The sequence below is a fragment of the Ambystoma mexicanum genome, chromosome 7q (genome assembly GCF_040938575.1).
Source record: "Ambystoma mexicanum isolate Mex_15411 chromosome 7q, UKY_AmexF1_1, whole genome shotgun sequence".
Classification (NCBI taxonomy): domain Eukaryota; kingdom Metazoa; phylum Chordata; class Amphibia; order Caudata; family Ambystomatidae; genus Ambystoma; species Ambystoma mexicanum.
Window position 1 is genome coordinate 312,486,224 of NC_090941.1, and position 21,259 is coordinate 312,507,482.

Sequence of the window (21,259 nt, forward strand, 5' to 3'; positions counted from 1 at the left end):
ACTTACAGAAACGGTTTTCTCCTCGCCGTGAATTAAAAGGTGAGGAATCGTGAATTTGTATAAAGGATGCGATAAAATGGATTTCGGATATGTCAATAACTCCAGATGAAGTATATGACACATATAGTCAGTATACGTTAGAAATGCAAAAGAAGGTGATAGAGGTGATGGCAGAGTACCTGCAGAACGAGTGTGTAAAAAGAAAGATTTGTTGTCCTGCAGAATTTTTGAGTGTTTATAAGAGAGCTTTTTCGATTGATACTTCTTCGACTGACCTAGCGCTTGATTTGGCTCTGTTGCTTAGTAAGCGTTTGGAGCTGCCTACTTCTCAGTTGCCTATGAGAGAGGTCCCTCCAACATTTGTCACGAAAGTTGAGATTGCGGCCGATGCTGGACGAGGAATACTTGTGGGAGAAATTCCTGCACATTACGTATCACAGTTTGTTCACGTCCCGTTTTCAAGACAGGAAGTGAACATCATAAAGCAATCTATTCCCGATGTAAGAAAGAATCCGACCGGGTTCTATAAAGAAATAGTCGGTCTTACAGTCGTCGGTATTCACCTTAAGTGATATTGATTTATTATTTCCCGTACTCCTGCCAGTCGATTTGTGGTAACAGATTAGGACTATAGATGACATACTTGGGTTGGGAGATACATGGGATAACATGGTTAGGCTAGATAGAGAAGGACCAGCTGGCGAACGACCGCCTCAAGTGATATTAACCTTGCCTGATAGAATTATTGTAAAATTGAAAACTATAGTTCCTGAAAAAAGAATCATTTGGGACAAGCTTACGGCCTGTGTCCAAGGAAAGTCTGAGGGTGCTACCGATTTCTTCAATCGGTTCGAGCAGGTATTTTCAGATTTCAGTGGACAAGACTTAGGCACAGAGTCAGGGAAAAGGTTGTGTGTTGAAAAATTTGTACGTGGATTGCTGCCTGACATACAGTTACAGATTATGTCTTCTGAAAGCGCTTGGCAGGCGAAGTCTCAATCAGAAATAGTGCATATGGCTCAGTGCTATGAAAATCGTGTAAATACTGAAAAGGAAAAACTTGAGAAAAAAAAGGGTGACCTGAAAACTAAAGTTTTATTACAACATATTGTTAGAAGCCCTAGAGGGGGTAATCAATTTAGAGGTCAGTACATTCCACAGGGAAGTGCGCCCTTGGCTCCGGTAACCATTAACCAGTGTGCCTATTGTCATCAGGAAGGCCACTGGCGCGCACAATGTCTGACCTTGCAGCAAAGGTCATTTGGTAACATGGGTAGACGATCCAGAGGTCGCCCAGGTGCAGGGGGCCCTGGCAGAGGTCAGTTTGCACCAGAATCACAGCAACCTCCTTCACAAGATAAGCAAGTTTTGAATGTGGATAATAGAAACATTTTTGACCACCCTTCTGCCGCATACCTCTCTGAAGAGCTTCCTTTTGATAATATTCTGTTTCGCTAGGATTACCCGAAGCAGGATTTGGAACCTACGCCTATTCCCGTTCACCAGAAAGGCCCCTACGTTGAGATGGCGGTGGGAAATAGGAAGCATCTATTTTTAGTAGATACGGGAGCACAGAAATGTTCCATTGATCATTCACGGGTTCCAAATATTCCCCTGTCAGGGCAGTCCAACGTTTCCGATGGGTTTTCAGGCACACCTGTAGTTTGTCCGGTCTCTTTGCCGGTACCGATAACACTGGGTCCCTTCACAGAACAGTGTCCATTTCTACTTACCATAAACTGTGGGGAGAACTTGCTGGGGCTAAATTTGTTGAAGGCATTGCATGCAGTAATACATTGTTCTCCGGACTGAGTTCGGTTAACAATTTCACCTCAGCAATCACTCACCTCTCAGTTTTTTACTCGACCTTTACCGACAGAATTCAGTAATGTTCCAGAATGCTTATGGGCAATTGATGATAATGATGTGGGCATTCTTCAAATTATTTTGAAACATGGAGTAAAATTGCCTCGCTTCCCGCAATATAAGAACTCAGTTGAAGGCGAACAGGCTTTGAAATGTATAGTTTCTGATTTTGTGCATCGTGGAATAATTGAGGAAATTACGGGTAGCCTATGTAACAGCCCCATTTTGCCAGTATACAAAAAAGGTGATAATGCGATTCCCTTTCGTTTTATAATTGATTTATGTGCTATTAACAAAATTGTGGCTCCTCAATTTCCTATTGTACCTGACGTTACAACGATACTAACCATGATTCCGGCTTCTGCCACTCATTTTAGCGTTGTTGATCTTAAAAACGCGTTTTTCAGTATTCCCATACACAAGGATAGCAGGTATTTCTTCGCGTTTACCCTAGGTGGACGCTCGTTCACATCCACTCGTGCACCACAAGGGTACACTGAGAGTCCAAGTATTTATAGTAGGGCATTAAAAGAGCAGCTTGATACTCTCGAGTTGCCTACTACTTGCACATTAGTACAGTATGTAGATGATCTCCTCTTGGCTGCTGATTCTGAGAGTGCCTGTAAAGAAGGCACCGTGTTGTTGCTTTGTCATCTAGTGAAACATGGCCACAAAGCTTCACTTAAACAATTCCAATATTGTTGTCAGGAGGTTGCCTATTTAGGCTACCTTCTGTCAAAGGAGGGAAGACAGTTGACACCTGAATGAATAAAGACTATTTTCTGGCATGTCTGTCCCAAATACGCAGAAGGAAGTTAGAGCCCTGATAGGTATGGCTTCTTACTGTAGATTGTGGATCCCTAACTTTTCGTTAACGATTAAACCAATGCTGGCTTTGACAAAGAAGGGCATTTCTTTGCCATTGCCATGGACTTTGGAACACCAGACAGCATTTGATTTGCTCAAATCCGCACTGTGTTTGGTGCCGGTTTTAGGAACTCCGAATTATGACAAGGCCTTTGTGTTATATGTGCATGAACGTGATGGATGTGCTTTGGCTGTGTTAACGCAGGAACATGGAGGGAAGAATAGGCCATGCGGCTATTTCTCATCTGCCCTTGATCCTGTTGCATGCGCTTTGCCGAGATGTTTGAGAGCTGTTGCTGCTGCTGCTGTGTCTGTAAAACAGAGTGAGGGAATGGTCCTGGGTCATGCGTTAACCCTAATGGTACCACACTCTGTAGATATTTTATTGAATAGAACTCAAACGCAACACCTCACTTCTGCACGATTGACAAGATATGAACTAATCTTTTTTGCCCCCCACATTCAAATTCAGAGGTGTTGTGTATTAAATCCGGCTGAACTTTTACCTGTCCCGCAAGACACTGTTGATGGTGACGAAACATCACACGATTGCCTTTATGTGGCAGAACAAGAGACTAAAGGCAGAATCGATTTGAAAGGCACGCCTTTGAATAGCCCACAAGGAGAGCTATTTTGTGATGGCTCTTGTTTTAAACTTCTGAACAGTACATCCACAGCTGCTTACGCCGTCACTACTTTAAACACGATTGTGGAAACCAAAGGAATTATGCATAATTCCGCGCAGGCCACAGAAATTATAGCGTTAACTCGAACTTGTGAACTTTCTGAAGGGCTTACAGTAAATATATATGCCGATAGTCAGTATGCTTTTGGGGTGGTCCATAACTTCGGTAGACTTTGGAAAGAACGAGGTTTCTTGACCTCGCACGGAACAAAAATTCAGCATGGCACTTTAATAGTGCTATTATAAAATGTTCAGCACATCAAAAGGTTACAGATGATGTAGGAAAAGGGAATGCTTTCGCTGATCAGATAGCTAAACAAACTGCCACTGATTCCAGTTCAGAAATGTATGCTGTAAGAGAAACTGTAAATATTTGCACTTTGGGTGAAAGTATCGATTCTGTAAAAGACATTCAAGCAGATGCTACCATAGAGGAAACTAAGATATGGATCGGGGGTGCAGGGAGACTGGATGATGATGGGTGTTGGGTGGACAATATTGAAGGAAAATGGTTACTCCCTGATGCCTACATTACAATGATGGTTATTATAGCACACGGTCCGACACATGTTTGTGCGCATAAATTGACTAAAATGCTACACAGTGTATGGGCCAATGATAAGATTTTCAAAACTGCGGAGCGCTTTGTCCAAGGGTGCATGGTCTGCTTGCAGCACAATGTATGAAAAGGTACCTCGACTCCTAGAGGAAGTTTCGCTCCACCTTCTGTCCCGTTTGAGGTTATTCACTTTGATTTTATTGAAATGGAACATTGTAACAATCTTAAATATGTGTTGGTTGTCATTTGTGCCTTTAGAAAGTAGGTTGAGGCCTTCCCGGTTAGAGATGCAATGGCCATAACCATGGCAAAAACTCTGTTGAAAGAGTTTTTTCCTAGGTTCGGGCTGCCGAGAGTCATCTGGTCGGATAATGCTCCACACTGTATCACTACTGTAATCTGACTAATTTGCAATGGATTACAGATTGATAGACGGTTCCATTCGGCCAGACTTGCCCAAATTGCCGAATTAGTGGAAAGGCATAACGGCATTATAAAAAACAAGCTCGCTAAAACGTGCGCCGGCACCAAGCTAACATGGCCGGACGCCTTACCGATTGTGTTACTGTCTATGAGAACAACCCCTCAAACTAAGACTGGGCTCTCTCCCTTTGAGGTGGTAATGGGGAGAGCTGCTAATATTTGGGGTTTGCCAAAAAGCAACTCTTTGCGGGATATGGAAAATGTGCTTCTTTCAGATTACTGTAACCAGTTGACTAAACATCTGTTTTTAATTTATCACCAGGTGCGAGAGGCATTACCTGTACGTTACGAGGGTCCCGGTCACAGTCTACGACCGTGGGACTGGATCCTCACAAAGGTTTTTGAGAGGTCGTCTTGCCTTGCACCTCGGTGGTGGGGTCCCTACCAAGTCCTGCTAGTCACTCAGACTGCTGTGCTGGTAGCGGGTCGTAAGAACTGGATCCATGCGACGCACACCAAACGTATCCCACAGCCCGTGCCATATGATACAGAAGATACAGAATCCCTTCCCACTGCTGTACATAGCGTGCCTGAGACAGCAACAACCAACAAGGGAGAATCAGAGACCGCTCCAGAATCCGCAAGGCCGACAAAATGACCATCTTGTATCCATACTCCCCAACAGTGGAACTTCCGGATCAATCCTTTTTTTATTCCCATTTCAGTTCATTCGCCACCTCCAGGAGGAAGTGACGACACTTTGTTCTCACCAGAAACTGTGAAATATAATTTGCATCCAAGGAAGTAAACGTACAGCATGGTCTCACTGTGCGATTGAAAAGAAAAAAAAATCATTTGAGGGCTTGTCTTTTGGCCCAACTGTACGGAAAGATTCTGTTGGCTAAGGGTTGTGGGAAAGACATTAAGAAGACGCACGACTGGAGTCGCCAGCAAACAAACAATTGGTGTTTTTTCGATTGAAGACTACAATGCCTGAACCTGCTACCGCCCGTACCGAACTTTTAGATAAATATGTGACTAGCAGAGACACTGATCAAGCATGTGAGGGGACCCCCAAAGTGTATTATTGCCTTTTTGTGATAATAACTGCATTTTTAGTAACTGTTGGTTTCGGGTTATGGTATCTGGAGGAAGCTTATCCGCTAGAGGACTTTTTACCTATTGAAAATGTATCTGCTATCCCCACTCATTCCGTGCAATTGCATACTTTATCGCCTAGAGATTCTTCGCATAGACGGAACTATCAGGATAATACCCTTTTGTTAATTATGAATGCCACTCATGCAATTTTAAATAGAACCAATTGATTGGATCTGTTCACATCTACCGCAATATGGGGATAAGGGGCTAGGTTGGTATATTCATCCTTTACCTTTGACAACTGCCTGTTACGCTTCTCTTAGAGCACTATTCTTTGGCCGATGGAATGGCAGCATCTCAGGGAACTTTGATGGTACAAATTTAAATAATTTTGAAAAACATGTTTTCATGCCCCTGGGATGCTCGCTTTTTGCAAATAGAGGTAAGCCAAACGTTGCTTCTGTTAGGCCCTCTGATAGATTGTCTTGTCCTTTTCAGTCTTTAATCTCTTTTAAAATGGCTCCTATAGGCAATAAGGATGCCACGCCTCCATCTTATTCTGTTAACCATAGCCTGATTCAGTATCCTTCTGCATACAGAGGAATGGAACATGGTCAATGGGTAATTTTAGACAGTGCACCAACGTTGCGAATTTGACTAGTGAGAACAGACCTCTGTACATAGGCGAACCTGTCTATTTTGTTTGCGGTGATGTGGCATTTCCATGGTTGCCCAGGGATTGGCAAGGCACCTGCTATTTAGGGATTCTACTACCTGGGGTATTTATTGCCAGTACTGCAGATATTTCGAAAACTTGTCCACGACGAGGTGTGAAAGGGAATACTCCAGCGCAAACTCTAGGAGATATCATGAAATCCTTTGTGCCATTTTTTGGCCAAATTACGAATTCAGAAGATATCAGGGGACTAGCGAGAGTATTGGAGAGAACCATAAATCGGACCACTGACATACTCTATAATATGACGTTAGAACAGAAAGCGATAAGATTAGTGGCTCTTCAGAACCGGATGGCATTAGATGTCATTCTGGCCGAGCGTGGAGGAGTATGTAAATTAGTAGGGTCTGCTTGCTGTGTTTACGCACCAGACTCCTCTCCAACGATCTTGTATAGGTTGGCCTATGCCCAGTCGCTTTGCGAGGAAATCCATATTACAAGGTCGTGACCTCAAGTGAATCAAGCCTCCATTTTAGGATAGAGCCGCCATTTTAGTTCATTGTACTGAACCCTGTAGTCTAAAATGGCTGTCTCGTGTGCTCTTGTTCTTGCCTTAACCTCTTCAACCTCTGTAGGAGGGTTAATGTCCAACCTGCCTTCAAGCTACATTTTAGGGTCATGTAGACCTTGTCCTTGGTTGACCTCGGGATCAGGGGATTACTTCAATCAGCAATGTTAACCTACAAGTATACATGAACAATAATGCTATCCAAATACGACATGCAAAACATTTGTTTGATCTGTATTAAAGCAATGTGTAAAGAGTGTAACATTAAAACTAAAGAATAATAGTGTGTGTAGTAAATATGTTGGAAAAGTATACCGCATGCACGAGATATGTAAATTAGGAAACGAACCTGGCGCGACCCTAGCCCAGTGTATAACTAACTTGTAAGAGGCTGGACATCATTATAACAAACGGTATAAATACGCTGATGTCCAGCTAGCAAATTCTGCTCACTGCTCACATTGAACCCTGCTGGTGGTCTCTGTGATGTATTGACAGGCAAATAGCTATTTGTGTACTTTGTTCGATACTGTTCAGTTTTGTAATAAAGATTCTGGGAATCTTTACAAGCCCGTGTCAGTGTATTTTCCTCTGCATTGTGTAAAAGCCTTAATATTGTATTTTTTTGATTTCACAGTATGAAAAAAAGAAATATGGTTTGCAGGTACTGTATGGCAAGTATTGAGTTTGCCATTCACAGGGATTTTTTAATTTCCTTGGTATAGCTGCCATATTTCCATCTGAAAAAGGATTTGGTGTTTACCTAGCAGAAAATGACATTAACCAACCTCAGAGACTTTATGCCGCATGGCAAGGGGTGCGTGAATGTGAGACCATGAAATGCAGGAGAGAACTAGGAAATGGTTCCAGGAGAGACAGTGTTCAATGAGAAGAAGCAGTGCATGTTCACACAAACCTTGACCACTGGAGTTCCTGGGTGTAAGCGTGCTAATAGAAAGCCTTCACTCAACCACCGCTCACATGCAAGAACTCTGTAGCAGGTCAAGCATTAACACCCACTACAATAACAATAATGATTCTAAGATGACAGACCAGCTGGAAATCATGTACAGCTGGGGACTTTGTAGTAATGCAGCAATAGCACGAACCACAGCACTCCACGCAATGCAGGTGAGAACCACCCAACAATTGAACAAGCCACAAGAGCTTGTTCAATTATTTATTATATAAGGAGAAGACACAGGAAGAAGATATCGAGTCATAAGTTGGAGGTGAGAAAGGTAGAATAGTCTATGGTGAAGCAGCCAGGAGGGGAAAGGAGGAAGAGGGGAAAAAGAGTGAGAAGAGGCGATAGGGGCTGGTCCTTTTAGAAGGTGCTCTGTGTTGGTTTGCTGGACTCTCACTTACTGATGTCAGTCAAACCTAATCCCTTTTCTATTGTCATAAAGGCCATTGAAGCTAGAACATGGGACTGGGTTATCTGTTAATCCTCCAGACAGTGACAACACTTCCTCTATCACCTTTCCTTGGTCCCTTCAGCACCCAGCAGATGCACACAACACACCATACACTACCCAAAGCATTCCTGCACATACCCACCTAGTTCATGCTTAGTGTTGTCAGATACTTCAATGTCAGTTGCAGCAAGAGCAACACGTGTTGGGATCAGTACAGCCACAGCACCTTCTGTTGGTGTGAGTGTAGAGGGGTAATGCATAACTACCACCGACCCCCCTGGCATTTTCCATCCTCTAAACCAGGTTCTCCTTGACACAATACTTTATGTTCCCCCAACACTTATTCAAATCATTATTGCTGATCTTGTACACTCCAAGGGCATTCATATCGGTGATTATTTCGTGTGGCAGGGCACTGAACACATCATTTCTGGATCTATGCCCAAGAAGAATAAATATGTCATCCTTATTTTCGTGTATTGTATTGCACTTGTCATTTGTATAGCGCCAATGTTACCCTTATTATAGTTTCAATGCGTTGTTAGTGAAAACACCCTTGGCTGACCAAAGTCCAAAGTGTCGGAAGTCATGGAGCATGATTATGATGTGTGTGTGCATTTTGCCAAAAAAGGCTTAGCAAGGCAGGCCAAGCTCTCGGAGAGCAGCAACCCATGAAGTCAGACATGTGGATGGGGGCTGAGATGAGTCAGGGTGGCGTCAGTGCTAGAGACTCGGTATGTGTTCATTGTGACCAAATTTATCGTAGGCCTGTGCAGCATTCTGCAGTTAGAGGTGTTGAGGCGTAGTGTAAGTATGCAGAGAGTTTATGTGCACAGCATGACTGCATTTTGCTGTAGTCCTTGCTGTAAACTCTTGTGTGTGGATGGCCATGCCTGCGGCCAGTGGAGTGCTGCATTATACACACCTTGCTGTCATTAATGGTGCTTTGTTTTTAGGGCACCCGCTCAGAGATTCAACAGTACATGGAGAAACACTTATCCTTCTCCATAAAATCTAGGAGGAACTCCACTTCTACCACAGTAAGATTCAGGACATTGAACCTCTTCTCTTTATCTTTGCTACTCTGGTTCTCCTTTCCTGTAATTATTTGACTCAGCTGCTATTCAGACCCCATAGGAGTTATTTAAGGGTCCCTTTTAAATTAACAGCTATTTCAGGCATCCATTTGATGCACATGTTTGTGCAATGCTATGCATGTTACTCCATTTGTATTGCAAATCTATGCTTCAATGTATTTCATGCAGTTGAGGCCAATGCATAATTGTTTTATGGATCAGGTCAGTTGTGACAACATTGGTACATATATTTCCACATTTGTTTTTAATTTGAATGTGCACTGAGATGACTAGTGCACATTTCATGAACAGTTTTTTTCTGCTTTGATTCCTTGAAAAGGATTGTGTGATTGCCCAGTCGCATTTTTGCGCAAATGCGATTCTGATTGAAATGTGCACATTTTTATTAATCAGGTTCTATATTTGTAATTGGGATATATGAAATTGGATTGGACTAAGGAGCTGAACACTGGCATTTTTGAGTACCATTGTAATTTAGGGTAGTAATCAATCCTGACAGGTTTTGCACATTTAAGATATTACTATTAGCAACCTTATGTATTATTTTGGCAAACTCAAATATGTGTTCATTTTTAGTAATTGTGCATGTAGTACATACACTCTTTATCAATGCTAGCAACTTCGATTGTATTTTATTTTCTGACAATTCTGTTGGTATGTTATCCCCTCTTCGTCCTTGTAGGAGTTAAGTCCTCACCCCGTAAACATACTACTCACCCTATAGTAACTGTCATGATTTATTGGGCGGTCACACTCAACTCTGGGTATTCCTTTCCCTCCCAAGCCAGGTGGTGCACACTAAAGCACTTTCAAGATTCAACTTAGTGAGGACTCCAACCTAAATTGTACCATTCAGCAAATACCCTCTTTACCATCAATGAACAAAGAACCAGGCCGGTGTATCGAAAGAATATATATTTATTTAAGGTTTGACAAAGAATAATAGAACAGTAACCAAAACATCAGCAACCAATTCTTTGGCACCACACAATATCACAATTTCAAATTACTTGCACCAATTGGCTGACTTATATTTCTAATGGACTTTCAGATGCCACAACACACAGGGAAAATTGAGAGATGGCAGTCATCTCTTTGCATCAGATTTCTTGCAATTGAACCCATAGAACAATTTAACTCACACAGTGATTGCTTAGTTTGTGAGCACGCTCTTTTCTCCCAGCAACCCCCACCCCCAGGCATCAGTTAAATATAACGCTTTCATTTTAAGGCAAGGAACGGGGAGTGGGAATACACTAGGAACATTGTTCTGGCTTTTTATTAGAAAGGTAGAGTTTAGGAAATAAACACAATGGGAAAATTGTTTTTCCTTTTTATTAGAAAGACAGGCTTAGGGAAATTAACTCTCTGGGAAAAATCGTTTTTCAACACACAATAAAGTGCAATGCAAGGCTTTGGAAATTCTGGGTCGAGAGTAAATGGGAATAACCAAGAAAATTTGGTTGGCACCACTCAAACAAGGGAAATGTAATGCTTTGGGATTCTGGTTTGAGTATAAATGGGAATAAGGGGGGAATTTCGTGTTGCACCATTCATGCAAGGGAAATGCAATGCTTTAGGATTCTTGTTTGAAATTAATGGGAAATTCGTTTTACACACTCTACATTCAATTGAAATGCAGAGTTTTAGGATTACTTATTTTTTTAGAGACAAAGGACACTCCCCTCTGTACTGAAGGCAGGGGTTTCAGAAAAAGAGTCACCTAAGTACTTATTGTCTATACTGGCTCTAACACGCTGGGCATGAGCTTTGTTAGTTTCGAACTCTAATAACCTTAATCATGTGATTTTCCTATATGGGAATTAATTCATTTAACTTTTGTTAACTGTGCTAAGGGTCTACACAGTTTCAACCCCTCATCCCCACAGTTAAATGGAAAGAATTAAGGCAGGCAGTTCCTCACACAATTCAATTTAAATGCATAGGGTGGTTTTCTATGGGGGGGATTCATTTGGATTATAATTTAATAAAAGGTGCCAAGGGTCTACCCAGGTCCACCCCCGTACCCGCTAGGCCAGATGGAGATTAAGACTGGCAGATTCCCCCAAACATTTGTTGGCCTTTGGATTAATCTACCTACATGGGAGGCTTTGGTTATGGGGCATCCAACGAAACAGCAGGGCTCCTCTGAGGACAGCACAGATCTGGTCACAGACTTCGGTCAAGGATAGTCCTCAGCACCTAGTCCTCCTTTGGCTCCTCAAATGGCACGCCCAGCTAGCTTCTAGATTTCCCAGTCTATGTCTCCTATGCAAGGTTTAAGGCCTTTCCATGTAACAGCTTTTTTCCTGGCAAGGTTTACTCTGATGGCCTTGGTAGCTCTCCTTGCCTCTCTGCTAGTTGTCCCTCACAAGAGTCCAGAAGCAGAATACCTCCAGGAATAGAGTGGAAAAGTTAAGGGGAAAAGTCACCTCAGATTGAAAGCTGATCTCTTATAGGGCTGGTGGCACTCCGGTATTATCATAATTCTGATGATACGGATTGGCTAGCTCTCTCCCTCCCCCTGCCCCAATACGCCCACTGCCTGCTGATAGGACAAGGAGTTGGGAGGTGTGGATGATGAAGGCTGAGGAAGGAGAAAGATTCAACATCCCAAAATGACAAGTGGGTTTAACTTTTCCATGTTCCTAAAAATCTCACAGCATGGTAGCTACCATCATTTTTCAGATAACTGCAGGCACATATATATATTTGAGTTCTATATTTTATGGTAAATCAGAAAATACTCATTTTATTTCAGCCCACCCTTCCTGGGAGGAGATACATTTTTTTTTCAATTTGCTCATGAGCCGAAATAGTTAAAACTCTGACATTTCAAGATTCAAACATTAATTTCCCACTCTCTCATGACACCAACTTTGCATTTCCTTGGAATTATGAAAAGGCTAGAATCATAATTGTCTTCATAACTCAAACTGTATACATCACACCTAATGTATATTTGCATGGTAATGAGGGGCGTCTTATCCACTTAAATATGAGTCCAGGGTGAGTTTGCTGGGACACACAATGTTCTTTTTATTAAGGAAAAGATGGTTCAATGTTAATCTATGGCACGGCATCACATGGGAGTTCATGGTTTCATATGTAACCCCACATTCTTTTCAACTTTCATTTCTCTTCTGTGACCTGACACAAACATCTCTTTATCAGCAGGGTGTGTTTCATATGGTTTGAAGATCCATTAGTGGCTCTGAAGGCCATTTCTTGAGGTGGAGCCAGCCCTAAAAAGGTCATTTCTGTTGGCCACTAACGCAATGCTAATGGGAAGGCCTGACCTTAAAAGTAATTTCTGCTGGCTGGCTTATCTACAGCCTCCACACTTCTGAACTAATTCTCTGCAATGCTTTGTATTTTAAACTAATACCAGGCCTGCTTTTCCTGGTGTGCCCAGCCAAAGGTCTTGAGGTCAAAGTTTTAGGGGCACAGACCTTTCAGTTCAGTCGGCAAAACAAGCTACATACATAACTCTTACCAAATGGCATTTTCAATTGAAAAGATGTGTTCAACATGGCATTATTGTATCGCATCTGGTCCTGCTGTTGATAAATACAATACAATATTTAACAGATATAAGTTCACTTTGGTATTATTCACACAGAGACCACAGTTACTTAGAAAAAAGTGTTTATTTTTACACAAAATGAAATAGGCCTTTCCCTTTAACTGTTGTCATTTTATATGATTTAAATAAGTCCTTTTATTAGGAACAAATGCAAAATGCTTGGCTTCACTTTGGATTTCTGGATCACCGTCTTGTGCTGCATAGAAGTCAATGTCCCATGCTGCTATCTGGCTCATAGGAGTCAATGGGCCTCATTACGACCCAGGCACTAATGGGTTAACGGCGCTGTAAAAGGCTGCGGCGCCGTTAACCTATTAGCGCCTAATTACGACGTCCCTTTGCAGGATCCAACCTTAACGGCTGGTTTTACCAGCTGTTAAAGTAGGGACCCGCAAAGGGACCTTGGTGCTAAGTACGGTGCCGCAATTCGCGGCACCGTACTTAGCGCCTTCCCCATTCCCATTGAACCCTATGGGGCAAAAATGGGAATGGGGAAGGGCCATGGCGGCATGGGGAATTACCACCCCGCCAACCTTGGAATGGGGTGCTAATTCCCCATTCCACCATGGCGGACACCGGCGTGGACCATGGTGCTAATAGCACCATGGTCCTCCGCCTGGGTCGTAATGAGGCCCAATGTCCCATGCTGCTATCTGTCTCTTTAAGTTGAAATTGTAACTTTTCATATTTTAGGAAAACAGTGCTTCCAATCACACATGTCTTATTTTTCCATCCAACAGGCACAATTAATAATTTTAGGCTGTTGGACATATTTTTCTTCACTTCAGTGCCTGTGTTAGGCAGAATCACATGCAGTACCCTTTGGGACCACTACATGCAATTAGGACTACAAGTGTCAGTACAATTTCACCTTTGGTACAAGCCTGTACTACACAGCATTGTGGTAGCAGTGGCTGAGCAGCCAGACTTATATCAAGAGTAAAGTGAGCAATACAAGGGGTTACACAAAGGACCAACAATCACAGTGATTCAAATAACCATTTACTCATGGTTTCTTGGTGAACGAATATATATTTATTTACGCAGTCATTTGGAAAACTTTACACTAGCAAAAGCAGCTCAATATCACATACTAATATATTACAAATCACAACCAATAAGTTACTGAACAAGTTCAGCTCCCCTGAAGTGGGAGCAAAATGGCACTTCAGTTGCTTTTAAAAGGGGTAAAAAGACAAGCTTTAAAGAAATCAAGGCACAAATACTTTCATAGGCATGGCACAGGGTTTCAGTTCACTACAACCAGCAATTCAATTCAATAGGCCTGAGCCAAAGTCAATGGTTCAGAGTCTTGTATAGGATAGCACAGTTCTGGTGGTAAACGGTTAAGTCTTTGCCACTGATCTTAGAAGAATTTGGTCAGACGAAAAGATAGATGTTGGTTTAGGGAAGGACAAGCCTTCAAAGTCGGGAAAGTTTCACAAACTTTCCCCGCGGCCGAAAAGATGTCCTGACCGCATTTGCACAGTACCTTTAAAGTGAAGAAGAGCTGTAGCTGAGGCAGTTGTTCCTGGCAGTTCCTGCAGATCTCGCTGTTCCTGAGCTTCAGTCGTGGGGACAAGAAGGAGGTTGTTGGGAAGTTCCTGCACTTCCCAGGGAAGAGGCCACAAGCTTGGCAAAATGTCAGTTTAAGGTGTGAGTGCCTTAAAGACCACAAACGGCTATCCTTCCCACTGGCTATGCGGTTTTCCACAGCACTCTGCAGAAAATTCGACGAGTATGGGGACGGTGTCCAGGCGGTTTACGAGTTAGTTGTTCCCACCAAACTCAAGGGAAGAACTTAACCTTGAAGGGCTTCTCTGTCGATGGAGTTTCAGGCAATTCGGACCTGCAGCAGGTCTTCACCGGTGGACCAGGAGTTGCAGCAGCCATCTTCCTTCAGCTTGTCTTCGGTTCTTTCGTTCCAGTGGTCGACTCTGCTTTCCAATTCCCAGAAGCCTGCTTTTAAACAGTTTTCCCCCATTCATTCCAGCCAGGCTGTCACTCACAGAGCAGGGTGGCTGTCCTTGCTGGACAGCCAGCTGACCAATAGTGCCAGAGTGCATTCAGGTCTCCTAGGAGACTAAGCACAGGGAGTTTCGGGCACTTCCCTCACATCCTTTCTACCCCAGGAACTCAGGCGCCAGAGGAGGGCTTCAGCACTGAAGCCTGCCAAAGGCAAATGAACAAAGCAACCAAACTTGGTTTGGCATGCGGAGTTGGACACCAAAAGGACCTTTCCTAAAAGAAACAGCAAAAAAAGTTGCCCGGAGTCTGTTTTTACAGATAGGTCTTGGGCGCCAGATTGAAAAACATGGCTGACCCGATTTTTAGCTACCGGTGTTTGCGGTCAGGAAAATTCATGGTAGTTTCTTTAAAACCACTGCCACCAGCCATTTCAAGTAGGAAAGGGTAACATCTGACTGTTACATGAGTGTTCAGACTCTGGGGGTGCTAGGCAACCCCTCCAGCACTTTATAAGAGGATAGCTTGTGCTGGGTCTGTAAATTTATAAATACTAGTAAAGGCAATTTAACTTTACATGCTCTGGGAGACAATAGTCAGTCCCAGAAAAGGTATTTAAACCTTGGGGAGTTTAAAAGACACCCCTGTGCCGCTGCACCAAAGGTGCTGTGTGACACATAAGAAAAAGATGATGCCTTCGGAGTTGTTTAAAAACTCCATAACTAAAGAACACAAAAGTAAAACACACATCAAAATACATGGAACAGTGGGAAAGAAAAGCTCACACTCTTCCCAGGTACAAAAATAAAATCCTAGAAATCCAGCAAAGTTTCTGGGTGTCTCAAAATGTAAGGGAAATTAGCACATTTTGAGAATTGTCCCTAACACCCTGTCCATTTTAACACAGCGGATGGAAGCCTGTTTCTTTCATTTCACTAGGTCTTATGTCGGAAATCACTATTTAGTACTGGCTTTTATATTTCAAAGGGACTCTACATTAGCCAGTTTCACTTTCACAGTAGGGGCCTGGCATGGCCTCTCAGCCTCTGTTACTCTGGGGATGTATTTTCACCCCACATAACAAATAGGTATTTCATACATTTCCTAACAGGGATTTTTCAAAGTTAGGCTCCTTCCCAAGTGCAGAGAATGAACCCACACAAAAAATCCTAGTAAGAGTCTTATAAGTAGCTTATTAGAACTTACGAAATGCACAGAAACTGCTTTTCTGAACACCTGTGATGACATGCTCTCAAATCTTGATTCTAATTCTCTTTCTGTCCTCAATCTTCTCAATCTATCGTCTGTGTTTGACACAGTAAACCACAACATCCTGATCTCTTGTCTCTGTGATACTCTGGGAATCACAGATATGGACCAGGCGTTGCTTGGCTCCTTTCTCTCTGACTGTCCTTCCCAGGTGGAACTTGGGTCCTTTCTCTACTTGTGGCGTCCCACAGGATCTAACCTATCCGCTTGGTTCTTCAATGTCTACATGGCCACTCTGGCCCACAGGATCTCTATCTACATTCACTTCTAACTTTCAGTGTTATGCAGATGACATGCCACTCTCTTTCAGGCTACCCTCGGCATCTTCCTCCTCCTCGCTTATTCCTGACTGTCTGTCCACAATTCCGTCTTGGAGTTCTGCTAACGATCTCTGCCTCAACACCAGTAAAACAGAGATTATCCTGCCTTCCCAATTTCTCACTGACCGGCCTCCCTTGGCCCTGTGCCTCCACCTGCTAGTGAGGTAAAAAATCTTGGGGTAATTTTCTACTCCTCTCTCTCCTTCTCGTCACACATCTCGAACATCTCTACAAATTCTGACTACCAGCTGCACATCCTCAGAGGTATTGTACCTTTTCTCACCTTCCCCCAAAGGCTCACCATCTCCAGAACCTTGGTTCTGTCTAGGCTGGACCACTACAACAGCCCATTTCTTAATCTTCCTTCTTCTATTCTCTGTCTGCTACAACTCATCCAGAACAGAACCGCAAGCTTTATCCTTGGCCTCAAGCCCAGGGACTGCATCTCTCCTGGGCTGAAATCCCTCCACTGCCTCCCTGTGGCTGCTAGGATCTAGTTCAAGACACTCTGCATAGTCCACAAGGCTTTCTGGGACCAGGGCCTGCACTATCTACAACGCTCGCTTCCTAAATACTCTCCTTCTAGAGCCCCGGGCTCGTCCTTCTACAACTCTTTGCTGGTGAGTAATTTTTCCAAGCAGAGATTTGGGGCTAGATCTTTATCCTCTGCTGGTGCCGCCTTCTGTAACAGCCTCCCTGCCTCTGTCTGCCTTGAGCCGGAGCTCCTTAAATTCCGGAATCTCCTCAAGATCTTCCTCTTCTCTTCTTCTTTCTCTCTCCCTCTCCCCTGCTAACCACCTCTTTCTTTCTCTCCTGCCTCACCACTCCATCTCTCACCTCCAGAGACTCAAATGTCCCAGGCTCCTCCGCCAGTCTTCGCACTTGCCTCCGGGCCTCTGCACTTTTTTCAGTACTACTGAACTTTCAGCATACCTCCCAAGAGAGGGGTAACATCTCTGCACTTAACCCAGGGCCCTGCTGGACTGGGTGCACTTTTTGAATCCTTATAAAATCATACAGGTTTTATGTACGGTCTTATAAGATTCTGATAAGATACTTATAAGAAAATCAAGAAGAACTAGTTGTATGGGACTCGTCTTTATACTCACTGGGACTTCAGCTTTTCTTTGTCTCCTCACCCAGCATGTTCATATGCGCCTCTGCCTTACCATGTCATATGTAAGTAACTTCATACTATTTTGACACAGCTGCAGGAAGCTGTTTTACTTCTAGGTGTAGTCTTCGTTTTTAGGTGTTATTTTCCCTACCATTTGAGCCAGAGAATTGTGGAGCAAAATTGGCTGCAGCATGGAAGGAGCATTGTTCCAGGATCCTTTCTCTGCATTTTAGGAAATAATGTTATTTTCTTAAATAAAGCAACAGGACTCTGTAAGACAGGCTTTATGGCTAACATTTGTCAATCTAGTATTCATACATATTGGAATTGCCACTGGCTCTGTTGGCAATCCGAGTAAAGGGCACTGATGGGAAAATCGCAAACTTCCCACTACTTGTTCTCCTTTTGTGACCATACATCTTTAGGGTAAGAAGTCAGAGCCCACAGGTCTGCACGGAGGACATTATACTCCATTTTCTCCTTAGGGGGCACTCTTTAGAAGAGCTTTTTTTTAAATCTGCGGGATCCCTATTTCATCTAAACTGGTACTTAATGGGCAAGCCTGCTCTTTTGATTCCTTCCTTGCCCTCAATCTCTGCATTTTATGTCATTTTCTGTACCTGGGTCTAAAATTCTTAGGGAATAGTTAAAGGAAAATACAGAAATCACAAAGTCCTGATTCAAAAGTCTAACTAAGCAGATTTGCTTTCGCTTATCTCACCCTCTGTCCCTCCTCCTGCTCTCATGTCCTTCGTACCCAAGTTTCTGTAAAACTGGTCTTTGGGAAAACTTGATCAGCTCCTTCTTGAGTGACAGGAAGTCATGGATATGCTGGAGTGATGCTTCTTCTGAAATGAAGTCAATACATTGTGGTGTCCCGATAGGGGGGCTGTTTGTCGCCCACATTGTTCAATCTTTACATAATGCCCCTATGCAATCTTGCATTTACTGAGGTCTCCATTTCACAAACTACGCGGACGACACTCAACTCCTTATGGAGTTGAGGTGAGACTATAAGGCTGACTCAATCAGACTAGTTCACATCTTGGGCTTGATAAAAAATCTGAATGTGCAGTAACTGGATGGGTTTGAACAGCACCAAAACTGAGCTGATGATCTTTGGATGTACGAAGGCCAGAGCTAAGTTGGGTCTGGAGTACACCCACATCTACATTGAAGGAAACCGCATAGACATCATGGATAAGGTTAAGACATTGGGGGTGTATGCCGAAGCCTCTCTTGGTTCGACGCGCATGTTGACAATGTGGACAGTGGATCACCCTACCATCTCAAGGTGTTTAGGCAGGCCAAACCACTCTTGTCCTTTATAAATCATCACACTTTAGTCAGAGCCATCGTCTTGCCATGCTTGGATTATTGTAATACCCTTCTGTTTAGTGATAGCATAAACCCCATAAAAAGATTTTTTTTTCTTCAAAATGGAGCCTTGCAAATCATCTGTGACATACCAAAGAGGGAGCATAACTCCCACGCTAGAAGAAATCTTCATTGGCTGAATATATCAGCAAGAATACGTTTAAGGCTATTTTTCTTACCTACAAATGAATCAATACAGGCGCACCTATATATCTTAAGGAACAATCAATCCTGTACGCCCCCCTAAAGATCACTCTGCTCGAGTAACTGTGGATATCTGGCTGTCCCAAGATGCAAAATAGTTAGAAGCTCGGGGTGATGCTTTCCTGTCCTTGCAGCACAATCTTGGAACAGGCTGTCCACTGACCTATGCTTGGAACCATGTTATCTGGTGTTTCAGAAACATTTAAAAACCTCTCTTATTTGAAAAAGTCTGCGCCCTGCTATGCTCTCTGCCTCACCAACCTCCGTCCCTCGGTATATGATCCATGTGTTAGTCAATGTTTTTGTCCCGTCTTTCATTGGTCCTTGTGTTTTTGTAAGCATCCTGATGCTTGCGGGCGTTGTCGCTCTATACACAAACAAATAAATACATTGTGAGGAAGTTAAATACCAGCAGTAAGTTGGTGGTGAGTCGATTGCAACGTTCCAGAAGAACGTTCTGGGGAATGACACTCTTTTAAGGAAAGAATATGGAAAAATGAAAGCTTGGCTTAAGGTTTCTGTGTAGTCCGGAGCATTACCTGTTTGGATTGAGTTTCCCTCTGGTTACTATGGTAACCCAGAAACTGTACCATCTGGTGTGAATCTGCGAATGGCCTAGGCACTTAGAGAGCTCTGCAAACATTACTGTTTGCAGGTGTTGTTTGAGCAGTATTGCCTAATTTGGTTTGAGCCAAATGCACCACGGGTCTCATTCACAAAGCGTTTTTCAATCGTTTTTTGCCATTGAAAGACGCGTTCGCAAATCAGGTCTCATGTCTGTTACAGGATAGACCAGACTAAAACATAAACACATAATGCATTACTATTCCATACGATGGTTTTATGTCTAGTAAGCCTTGACGTTTTTTATGAAAAACTGTACACGAATGCATTTGAAAGAGGGTTTAATTCCCCCTGAAAGTGGTTGTACAGTTAGTTTTGTATTTTGTGAAGTGCAGTAGAACTGGAGTAATAACAATAATAATAATAATAATAATAATAATCGTAATCATCATAATTTAGCATTTATATAGCGCTAGGAACCCTCAGGTATCTGAGCGCTGCTTATTATTACCCACGGTAATAGAACGAGTAGTTCTGAGAGTTCATTGTGTTTCGGAGAATGGATGAACCTACCACAGCTTGGTCTGCATGCACACTGGTAAAAAGGTCTTGCTTTACAAGCAGCCTTGTTACTGAAGCATGGTTTATTATCAGCAGGTTACATATCCTACTCATGCTGCTGACACCGCATTTCAAACTTGCACGGGAATCACTTGAGCACACTTACATGCATGCACGCCCAATACCTGTTGTTCGAGTGCTGTGTTTGCAAAACAGCAGGGACTATGGGAGGCAACAAAAAGCACTGTTCAACTAAAATCAGCGCCGCACAACATACAACCATGACAGTTAGGCAGGTGCGTGTTTAAACAATCCTTGCTTGTGTTTTATCATGACAAAAGAATCACGCTGTGTGTGTTCGTGACATGTAATACATGTTGTGGTGTTAGAGATGTGGTTATTTCCCCAATGGTCTGTTCGGGCCAGATCTTCCTAGATGCCATGGATTCTGTGATTCTGGACATGTTTATTTCTTCATCTGCCTCCTTTTATTTTCTACCTAATACTGCGAGGACTCATGACTGCGCAAGGTGGCAGTATGATTTATGATGCTATTTATTTCAGCTAATGGTGCCGAGGAAAGCAGTTGTGTACCCTCCTGTTTTTTAGTCCATGATCTCTCCAAATGAAGACATTCACAAAACTCGGCCTAATGAAAATGGAGAATCTACTAGACTTTGCTCATCCCATTCCATATCCATTTGTTGATCTGGTCAATGCACTTTTTCTAGTTGACTCTGCTGTGTTACCAGGTGAGGTGAATGTTGCATGTAGTGCTCCAATAAACATGGGGATTCTGCATGCAAAGTCCACCATGCATGGTGCAAATGCACAAATTGTTGGTCTGGTAAAACTTTCCACTAAGCAAAACAATCGCATAAGAGCCTGAAACCACCAGAATCAACTTCTAGAGACTGCTTTGACCCACAAAACCTCCTGAACTGGTGAGCCTCTCACGCATCCAACATTACATTGTGTACATAAAACCAAGCCTTTACCCACTGGCAATGCAGGGCATGGAACACCCTACCTCTTC